This window comes from Cryptomeria japonica, chromosome 11 (assembly GCF_030272615.1).
Source record: "Cryptomeria japonica chromosome 11, Sugi_1.0, whole genome shotgun sequence".
Lineage (NCBI taxonomy): Eukaryota > Viridiplantae > Streptophyta > Pinopsida > Cupressales > Cupressaceae > Cryptomeria > Cryptomeria japonica.
Genome location: NC_081415.1, coordinates 450,347,096 through 450,359,389, shown reverse-complemented (window position 1 = coordinate 450,359,389; position 12,294 = coordinate 450,347,096). Strand labels below are relative to the sequence as shown.

The 12,294-nt window shown below is 35.9% G+C and overlaps 1 protein-coding gene across 1 annotated transcript in view; it reads left to right on the top strand.

Moving 5' to 3' along the window:
* Nucleotides 1-12,294, top strand: part of LOC131041412 (glutamyl-tRNA reductase-binding protein, chloroplastic) — a 146,437-nt gene that overhangs the window by 113,917 nt on the left and 20,226 nt on the right. The window lies entirely within an intron of this gene.

Below are 12,294 nucleotides of genomic sequence, written 5' to 3'. Positions count from 1 at the left end.
CACACTTAACCAAGGAGTTTGATGAAAGATATATAGATTACAAAATTCAAAAGTGGAATATTCTCTCTTCATCTTCTACTCCTTTCTTCTCCCCTCCTCAATTAGTCTTTTGTGATGCACATTGTCCTTATTTTTCTCATTTTTCTTAACCACAATTGGTTCTATAGTTGTTTCAAATCCTTCTCCCTCTCTTTTCAATCATCCTCCTTTTTGTAGTCCTCATCCATCTTGCCCTATTGTCCTATGCGAGGATCCTCCTATTACTAGTTTTCATGTTGTAAGCCACACTTATGACACTAGGTGTAATAGGAAAATTAATGCCTCTATCATTTGCTCCTTTGTAGTGCATACTTTTTTATATGTATTTGGCATTGTGCCGATGATTTTACCATTTGAATTTTGATGATGTGGATAGTTTTGATGCTAGTACCTTGTTTTTGGATGCTTGTTGCGACATGTTGCTCTCGTGTTCTCATTCTACATTTTACTTTAAATGTATTTGTAGACACATAATTTTTTTCATTAAAATGTCCTCATAATTAAACTTAATTTTTCTCATTATTAGGTGGATCCTTATTATATAACATTCTTATTATCCATTATTCATAATATATTATCCATTATTATTCTTCGTTGCATTATAATATTCATTCATCAATATTCACTATTTCATTATTTCTCATTATATCATAATAGTCATAAAATATTATTAATTCATTAAAATCCATTAATATATTATATTATGAAAACCAGTTTTCAAACCTCCTACATATCAACTACATCCTCTATTTATCATTTTCCACTCTTACCCATTCCATCCACCTAATGAATATGGGATAAACACTTACACCTCCAAACCAATATTTTATCCCACATTCACCCTATAGCTTGGATTCACCCTAAGGATATCTACAAAAACCCAGCCCCCTCTCTCATTTGAACCATCTAGCAATCTAGCAATTAGTTCACTTTTTGCATTCTTCTCTTGCATTTCACTTTCTTTAGCTTTCTTTGCATTCATCCTTTCAAATCTCCAATGAATCATAGCTTCTTGAGTGTGCTTCTGAGAGCCATTTTAGTTACACAAGATCTTGATTTAAGGAGTGCAATGGAGTAGATTTTTGTGGCATGCATGTTTGTTTTTATTTAGATATTTGTTCTTGCATGTATGTTGCTCGTGTTGATTTTATTGTAGATGTGGTCGGAATCCACAACTCTACATAAATAACACAAAGCTTGTGATTATAATAATAATTATATTAATAATATAATAATTATATTAATAATATAATAATTATATTAATAATATAATAATTATATTAATAATATAATAATTATATTAATAATATAATTATTATATTATTAGTTGTGAGATAATATAATTATATTATAATTATTATATTATTAATTGTGATAATATAATTATAGTTATAATTATTAATATATAATCATTAATATTTAATTACTTAATATTATAATAAAGTATGGTGTCCCTTGGTGAAAGGGCACCTCTTGCATATATATTATGAGATGTGTGATTTCATTGAGTGTAGGAGATAATAATAATAATAAAAAATAAAATACAGGCAATACTCGGGACTTTAACATTGCTCCTTTTGGCTCCAATGTTTTTTGGCAGTATATGGAGGGCCTAGGGAAGTGTTATCTAGGCATTTAATATTTGCATTGAGCACTTAATGTTTATATCAAGGGTTATAGATTACTTCATCACACATTACCTATATAATCAAGATGATTGTACATTTGTAATATATCTCATATCTCATATCTCAATATTCAAGCAATTTCATTGTTGAAACACTCTCTTGTGGAAGGTTTCGCTTTTTTGGCTGGTGATCCTAAAGTCTGCAGATTCAACATGGTATTAGAGCCAGGTCTAGGCTAGGATCCCCAAGCACACAAGAGGTGTGGCTTAAGGGGGGGTGTTGGTGTTGGAAATAAGCCACACCTGAACCGACGATGGACTGGTCCAAGAGGGGTCAGTAGCTCAGTGGTAGAGCACTCCAGCAGCGTATGGAAGGTCCTAGGTTCGAGTCCTAGCTGGTCCATGTCTCAACATGGTATCAGAGCCAGGTTTTTTTAGAGATAGCCTTACAGCTTAAAAGAAATATACATGATTATTGGAGATTCAATGTAGCTAGGATGAACATACATGAATAGTGATAATATCTAAAGCCGACTTTATATATTATTATAAGACTTCGACTTCATAAACAAGTGCAGGCATTTAATGTTTGGTATGGATGACTTTGTATGTAGTAAATGACAGTTGATGTTAAAGCATGCAATAATAGATGTCATGTAGTATATATATTCATCATAGAATACTCGACACTCAATGATTCACGGGAGATGTCAACCAAACAAAACAAACCGACGCATGAATCACACAACAACAAATTTGAGGGATGTGATTTGATAAAAGGAAAATAATGGAGATGACTGGGCGATGCAATGATAGACAACAAGTAGTACAATATTAAAGACTTTGTTGATACGAAATGGTCAACCTCAATGATGGGCGTATTACTCATGATATGGCCGACGTCTTCAATCACTGTATATGGGATTTCAAGAATAAACAAAAGAGAGAACAATCAAAATACAGATTTATCAAAAGATCGATTATATTGAAGATCAACGAATCATTCCTAATACAACGACTTTGTTTATACAAGCCGCCTCTATTATACAACAAGTCGAATTTAATATTATTAGTGACTAATGACTAATACACATATACGTATCACTAAGAGATGCGAATTATCATCTATACGTATTACTAAGAGGTGCGACTTTATTTATCTGTATTATGATAAAGCTATACCATTTGTTTATACGTATTACTAAGTCAGTGATTTGTCAACGAGAAGATACGAAATAATTTAAGAGCAATTATATTTTGAAGTGGTGTGATTTCTTAAGGAAATGTTTTAAGAGTCATATCATTTGTAAAAAGTTATACCTTTCTACATTAAATGGAAGATGCGAAAAATCTTGAAGTGTGGAGTACTGTGGAGAATAATAATTCTAAATTTATTTTCAGACTGTGAGAGAATGAGAGTGCCGAGTTGGAAAATAAATTTATGACGTTGAGAATTGAATGAGGAGTGTCTGGGGTATATAATTCTGAAATTAATCAGACAGAAGAAGTGTATATGAGTTATTTGGTGTATGAATGGAATAAAAGAGATATCAGATCTGCACTTTCAGATGTATATAGAGAAAAATATATATATATATATATATATATATAATGTTGAGTCAAAAGTAATAGATGCCTACTATGAGACTGAGTTGGTAGCTGGGGACACTTCTCACTAGTACATTCGGGTCAGAATTTGGACGGCAAATCGTCGGAATTCCGACGGATTTTTGTCGCACTACCGACAAAAAAAGCCGTCGAAAACTTTTTGTCGGAAGTTCCGACTATCCTTGTGGTCATCGCAATTTTGACATCAGCCCCATCCTTTCCGACGACCGCCATTGATACTCATACCCAGAAAGAATATTGTCTCGATCTAGGGCTACCGTCGAAATTCCGACATCAAAGCGTAAAAATTCCGATAGAGGAGTGTCGTCGGATGCACAACATCCTCGTCGGAACTCTCCTGGAGGCCGTCGTAATTTTAACCCTTTGGTGTCGGAATTATGACGGCCTCTAGGAGAGTTCTGACGAGGATGTTGTGCATCCAACGACACTCCTTTGTCGGAATTTTTACGCTTTGATGTCGGAATTCCGACGGTAGCCCGATTTTTTAGAAAAAAAAAATTTATAGAAAAAGATTGGCATTGGTATCTCTATTCTATCTCTCTTCTCTATCCCTCTCTACTATCTCTCTTCTCTCTCCCCTCTCTAGGTCTCTTTCTCCATCCCTCTCTTCTTCTCTCCCTCTCTACTTCTCTTTCTCTACCCTCTCCAGGTCATTATCTCTTCCTCTCACCCTCTCTCTCTCTCCCTCTCACCTCTAGTCTGTGCATATGAGCCTTTCAAACCCACTCAGGGGTAAAATAGCCCTAAGTTGGCCTTATTTTGAGGAAAAAATGCAAACGTTTAAAGGATAAAATCAGTAATTTTCTACATTGTCGACCTCAATCTGTGCTATTTGTGCCTAAATCTGTGCATGAGAGGAGTCCAAACCCACTCAGCAAGAGAAGAGCACCTTAAGTCAGCTAGAAGGAAGGTAAATTCATGAATTTAATAAACAATTATTGGGCTGGCCGACCTATGGAGGTGAAATGAAGGCAAAGGTAAAAAGGAAGCATATAAAACAAAGATCAAATGCTCATCAAATTCAATTTGCAACCAATTAAGAGGAGAAGAATTAGGGAGCAGGTCTGTGAATTAGGGTATAAAATCAGATTAAATTTATTTGTGATGCATTATTTGTTTTTCATTTCATTCACGATATATTCTTTCTTGCTTTCAGGACGTGAGGACTTCATTACAAGGAAAAGAACACCTTACCCAACACGTAGAGCATGCCAACATCATGCTTCAATGCAAGGATGGAGACACTTGATGAAAGGAGGCTTCAAGGCATGAAAGAGGACATTGGCATCATGGAGGGTTTTCACATCAATATCAACACCAAGATTCACGAGTTTAGGATGGCAACATGAGGAGCTAAACCTATTCAAAGCTTTCAACAATGCAATACAAAGGAAGGAGCATCTCAAGGCGCAAGGACAATGTCAAATGATGATCAAGATATTATGAGGATTCAACAAGGAAGAAACAGAAGACTATCTTGCATTCCCTTCGAAAATCCAAGAATAGCAATCAGTAGAATAAGGAGAAATCAATAAGGATTGCTTTAAAATGAAGGGATCTACAACACGATAGGCCATATGTAAGACATCAATCACCAATGATCAAGGTATTCAAGTCACAGTTACAAAGGTGATCAAGGTTGGATAGATCAAGAATAAGTGGGTTCTACATCAAGCCTAGGCATTACAAAGTTTATATCAAACATATTCACCAAGGTGAATTACCCCACAAAGAGGCAGATTTTTGAATCTCAAAGAGGATTTCATCAAAGCAAGCCATTCAATTCAAGTATATGCACCATGAAGTTGAAGCAAGCATCATCGGTATGGAGATGCAACAAAAGGAGGACCAAGCATCATCAAACATATACTTCATTAAGCACACGGTCACATAAAAGGATCAAGAACTATCAGGAAGATGGAAGGACACAAACATGATCAAGTAGATAGTTTTAGAAGAATTAATCAAAAGCTAAGGACTTGATCATCTAGATGATACAATTTGGGAATATGTCCCACCACCTTCATCATGTTGAGAAAACTAGATAATGTTGAGTATCAAGAGATATTGCTCAATCACATAAGCTTTGTGATGATCGACTTGGCAAGTTGAGTTGGCATCCAATCATCGTCAACCTAATCAAGTGAAGCCACATTGACATGTCCAAGTTCATCGTACTTGATTCATCTAATGAATGAGCTAGTGACACATTGCAATGCATCAAAGTTTGTTCAAGCATACCTAACCTATTTCCTCATTGGTTAGAATTCAAGGTGGACATGTGTCCTATTCAATGCAATTATTTAATTGGCTAGAATGGAGTTTGTTATAACAAGCCCTAATTAGGGTTTCACTATATTATCTCGACTATTGATTTGATAGTCAATCTGGGTCATTCATTATAATGGGGGTCTATAAAGGCCTAGCCTTTTCATTTGTAAAGGTTAATAGTTGCTAGTCAAGAATTAATAGTTCATAGATAGCAGTTAGATAACAAGTATAGTAGAGTAGGAGGAAAGAAGGAATTGTTGCCAAGACTTGTTGATTTTAATACATGATCTTCATTGAAGCATGGTGGATTTCTATGTGTAATTTCTACATGTTGCATGGCTTCTTGTTACTTCTCAAGTTTAGATAAATTTCATATATTGCAATGGAGAAATGTGATGATTTCTTGATGGAATTCCTGTTCATACTATTTGTAATTTGCTAGTTGTAAGTTGCAATGTACGGTTAGTCTGAACTTCATTAAGCATAAGTTCAATTGTGAATGTTCACTTAAATTGCGCTAGTTTTGGGTATTCAAATGAATGTTCATGATATGAAAACCCTTCGTTATTCCTTAGAAGATTGCATTAGTTTTTTGTACTTGTTTCTACATGGCAAAGCAAAGCTTGATTATGGAATTCGTCTATCAAATCATCATCCTTTATTGTCATTGTTCTTAGGATTAAATTAGATCTCTAAACCCTTTATCTCTTTTGTCTTTTATTTTCCAAGCAAGTTAGTATAAAGTCCAAGTTCCGGTAGAGTTCAAGAAAAATGTAAGCCCCCTTGCGACTCCAGCAAAATCACACCATATTCACTAAGTCTATCCCATGCAATTACGTTGCATAGTTCGTATTGTAAACCTTGGAGTTGCTTTGATTGATCACTTTGTTTAGCATTCAAAGTTTCTTTGTTCAAGAGATGATAGAATACCTTGGTATTTTATTGTGTTCGCGGTGCATAAAAAAACATCAATAGGTGGTTCTAGATGAAAGATAGTTGTGGGTTTGCATGCATGTTTAGTGCATGATTCAAGGAGGTTGTTTGCAACTTTCTCATTGAGGAGATGTTGGTATGCAATCATCAGTCCCTCATCATCTCTACAATATTTTCTTGATGGATTCCTTGACTAGTGGAATTGTTTGGCAAATCGGATTTGGAGTTGATTTGGTGTCTTTGTCTTGAGATCCATATGGTATTTCTTTGTATCTCACTTTGCAAGTTATTGATGTGATGATGAGTTTTACATGCGTCATTGTTTTAGATCTACAAGTTATGCAGTTGTATGGATTTAATCCACCCATTGGTGATGCAGAGCCCTTGTTGCTGAGACATGATCCTTCACTCAAGAACCCCAAACAAGGACCCTACAACTTCTACAAAGACATCAAGGGTTGGATTGGTTTCAATTTGATTGTTTTCGTACCTTTCCCCATACTAAGCCATCTGGACAATGCCAATCCCATAGTGTCTCACAAAAGTCTCTCAGGACTCAAAGGCCACTACACCCAACCAAAGGTGGACACACACTTCCTAAGGCAATGGGGACCTCCAATACCTTGATTTACTGTCCTATAGGGTTAATAGACTTGTTCCAATCATCAAACATGATGTATTGAGAAAAATTAGTACTGTTGCTACATTAGGCCTGTCACGCCTAGTAGCCCTGCCAGTCTGAAAAACTTAAGGTTTCTTGTTAATTTCTCAAAAGACCTCTGCAACTGAGAGTGGATTTTGTTTCATTCAAGTGAGTTCCAAAGGATTCCAAAAGGGTTTGGGCAGATCCAATGTCTAAGGGTTATAAACCCAACTTCACTCCTAGGCCTAATAGCCCTAATTAGGCCACCTTAACAAAGGAAGTATACTCAAAACTTGCTTCCTGGGCAAAGTAAGACCTGAGACATGTGGGGGACATGGATACAACATAAATTACCAAGTTATAGCCCTTGGTTCCACCACTATCATCATTTGTGGGGTCGGATGCATATCCAGCCATGGTGGTCACATAGAGATGCCCACCTCTAAAACTTCAAACCCTCACCTTTACCTGTCACTGCCCTGCAAAAGGTCTTGGAAATCTTAAATTACATTGTCACCACTTGCTTCATCCCAAAGGCCATACAAATCCCATGAGGTATCAGCAAGAAAAACTCATATTTGCTGTCAAACCCTAGGTAGACTGTCAAATTCGGGGTACCTTCACAAAAAACCACTTTTCTAGCGGCTCCAGAAGAGTTAGAGGCTCAGACTTGTTGCATTGGAAAGGCAAGACACGTGACTTTCATATTCAAGAGGTTTTATGCCCTGGAGAAAGTCGTACTGTACGGAATATGGGAAATAGCAACAAAATGCAGGAAAAAGACAGATTTTTATTGGTTTCTTTGTTCACAAAACTTTCATTTTCCTTCAACAACCTTGCCAAAGGTTGGATTTCAACCTTTAATGACCCTTCCAACATTTATCAACTGATTTTGGAAACCAACATGGCGGTTTGGAGGAAGTTGCAATTTTGGGTTAAAAGTTGTCATAGTTGCTCGACAACTTTTGACAACTTTTGACATTTTGTCCTCCTAAACACACCTAGACACTAATTGACCCCTAAGACACTTAAAACTCTTCAAATTCACTAAAAATTCCTTCAAGGCATGAATAACCCCAATTGCCATATACCCAAGGTGGTTTATAACACACCTACCTAGGGCATAGGCTTACAAGGTGGGGTGACTTATTACATCAACATGAAAATAAACCAAAACTATCCTTAAGTGTTTCAAAACCTGAAAACCAATCAAGAGGAGTTTGATTCTTCAAGAATCCCATGATTTGAATTTGAAGATGCCCCTGCATCAATTGGCTATAGTGAGATGACTTGAATGTGGACTGTCTATATCCACAAATCTATGGTCATTTGTGCATTGGTATGTTGCACTGGGATGGGAGGAAGTAATATTAGAGTACCTAGATAGTTATATATTGCCACTCTTAGTGTGGGCCACTATTAAGGGATTCTTGAATGGTCATGGAAGGCATACAATTTAGTTTGCAACAATGAAGTTCCCTCAGAGGGCATGATGCCAAGCTTTTTTTGGGGGAGTTACCTCCCCATTTGATGGGGAAGTTGCAGCTTTTTGGACAAGACTTGGCTTTGATTGTGAAAGTTATGCTTGCATGATTATGAAAGGATATAAGTTTTACATGTAGGATCTAGATGCTTTCTTTCCTTACCTATGTGGGGAGAGATTTTCCTTCAAATCATGCCCAGCCGAGGTAAACCTCTTTGGAATAATAATAACAAGCATTTCTTTAACAAATTAAATTATATATAAGAGCAGTATATGCATGGATTTACAAAAGTGTCATGCAGAATGTAGATCTATACCTTGTTACTTAAAAATAGAAGTTCTTCTCCGTGTTCATTTTTCCATGATATAACTTGACCTCGGGCAACCTTTTGACTATCAAGAAGTGATTGCCTCAGATGAAAGTAGTGATAAATGTCACTATCAACAAAAGAACAACCAATAAATGATAAATTTGCAGTGAGATCATAGTGCCTAAATCAGTCTAAAAGCTTATAAGGATCAGAACCAAGCCATATAAGCTTCAAGAACAATTTGAGAGCATCAAAGTCATCTACCAGACATTAGAAATTGTCAAATCAATGACACATTCATATCAAGCATCTTTACTTTTTTGAAAAGTAGACCACATTTCAGATCTAGATTATGACTTTGATTTCCTCTTGCAAGATATTCCTCCATCATGTATTGCTTCATCGAAGTTCAAATTTTCTTCTTCAAGGGCTCTCAATGATTCTCTATATAGGATTCTTCGTGTCTATGAGATCCACTTCATTGGGAGGCCTACTTAAACATTTCACATCTGTTTGTGGACTCTCACCTTTCAAACATTTCACATCTTATAATTGAGCTTCTCTTTGTTTCGAGAATAGTTTAATATTCTCTACTTAACAGGGCCAACCACATGAAGGTGGAAGCTCATTTGGCCCCTCCCCCACCCCCCTAACATCACTCTAAATTCCCCGTTAACATCTAACATTCATTCATTCTTTCATCAATTATTAAAATATAACATTCATTCATTATCACATAATGTTCATTAACACATAAAATTCATTAACTTTCATTAAAACGCAACATTCATCAATAATCATCAACACATATCATTCATGAACATTCATTAGCACATAATTACATTCATTACACATAAAAATCAGTCATTATCAAATAAGGTAGATTACAATCATTTCTTTCTTTGTTTTTTTTTTGAAGCTATGAAAAGACTAAGTGGAACATCAGTTTCTTCATCATTTCCCCCATCTGCAGATGTTATGCCCTCTTCTCGTGCTCTTGATGTATGCCTAGTCCTATACAAAGGACGAGGATGCTGAACCAAAGGGGGGTCCTCTGCAATAACAAAGAATTGGGTTAAATTCAAAACATTTTTTAATTATTGTTACAAGTATTTCATTAATTTAAAGAACACAACCATTACACTCTTTACCTGATGGGGCCACATCATCTTCCACATCATTTTGTCTAGCCTCAACCTCGACATGCTGAGCACCCTCTAGATCCTCTGGAGTTGAAATACGAAACGTTACATTAATCAATACACCAATTGCAATTACATTTGTTTAAATGAATAACAGTGGTCCTCTTTACCTGATTGGGGAACATCACGTTCCCAATGTTGTCTACCTGGATCATGCTCCACTTGGTCACCACCGACTACATGCTCTAAAATATTAACAATAAAGGTTACATTAATTACTACACTAATTTTCAATTTAAGATGTTTAATTGTATTAATAATTACATAAAAAAATTTGAATAGCAAATGAATACCTCCACTACTAGGATGCACATCCGAACCTTCATGTACAGGTTCTGTTCCACGATTATCATGTTGTATTGCAATGTCACGCGCAATGTTATCATTGCTTGCTTATTTAAAAAAAATATAGTCACTTTATGTTGAAACTTAACATCAAATAGATTATTGGTTAAGTATTCAATTTGAAATAATTTTCATTTAGCTTAATTACCGTTGTGACAGATGCATCAGAATCTTGTGTTTGCCCACTCAATTCTCATAGCCGTTCAACCACGACTATATAGCCTTGCTGGTAGCCAATTCTCTTGTCATCTTCCGTGGGCGCTCTATTGAATTCAGAGCCCTGCATTTTTGCTTAGTATTGTGAATTTTGCTTGTATTGTTTGATAAAAAAAAATTGTTTACAATTTATAAATATTTTGATGTGATACTTAATTTACTGATTCTTACAATTCGTGCGGCAAGTTTCATATAACCACCAGAGCCGAGTTTGTGTTGCCCATGCTTTTCTTGTTTTGCCTTGGTTGCCTTTGACGTGTCACTCAATCTATGAAAAGTTTGAAATATGTTAGATTATAAATATAATGAATAATTAGTACATATTCACATTCTTAATAGTATCACATACCTTCTTCTGGCGTCTGGTGGTGTATTTCCTTTTTTCCTTTCAATTCTCTCCTTTGCATCCAAAATCAGGTCCTTCCACTCCCTCTCTGGAATCATGGGGGGACGCTCATACTTTACGTTCTTCTATAAATGTGTCCTGTATTGGTCCCTCACATACTTCAGATATGTGCCAGCTTTTTCCAGGAGCTTAGTCTTGTCAAATGTGTCATTTCCAAACAACCCTACCATACGGTTTGTGAGCTCATCTTTTAACTTTTTTTCTTGGTCATTCCACCTTTAAAGCAAAAACAAACCTGTTAGATTTAGAAAGAAATTGAAGCTACCTTTGATATAGTTCAAGAAATGGATAAAAGGAAAACTATTCTAGCAATGATATGAAATCAAAATAGTGGATAAGGGTTAGTTCACGTATGATGTTCTACCTTTTACGTATGGTGGGCCCAAATATCTGCAATGAAATGTCATTACGATTTTTATAAAAAATATCTTTTCCTGCAAAAAAAACATGGGATCATTAGTCCAAAATGAGTGATCAGTAAGTAAATTACAATTAGACTATATATAATAATATTTTTAAAGTACCTGGAACCTTCTGTATCTTCAAGGGAATCAATTCTTCATCGCTCACCACCAATGTGGCCTGCAACGTTCCCATACTAGCAATACGGGAAGATCCAGGAAATGATGGTATGTTATCAGCAGTACTCGCCTCTGGCGCATCCTCATGTGCATCTCCTGCCACAGTAAATGAATCCACTATGAAATGCCTCCAAGAAAGAACACTTCAAGGGTAATAAACACATAACGAAAGAGAGAGAAAAAGAGGGATCTACCACCAGTGGGCGGGTCAACACGAGCCGGTGCAACAGACGATGTCTGCATGCTACGTGTTGCCGACATTGCAGTCGGCAATACAGTTGGGCTCGACCTCGGACCCATGTCAGCACCTGAAGAGTAATACATTAAATATGTAAAACATTAAAAAAGCAAGTTCACAAGTCCAAAGGAGTGGTTTTAATATATAGAACATGGTCATCACCTGAACTACTCGCAATACCCTGATCATCGCCACCAGGATGGTGAGGCCCTATAAATTTTTGTAAAAACAACACATACATATTTTAGTTAATGACATAAAAGAGATAAAAATATAAACCATTATTGAACTTTTGTTATGATTAAAGCTTTCATTACTGCTTACTTGCAAGTTTTCCATTGTCGTCAACAATAGTTGCACCCTCTTTGTT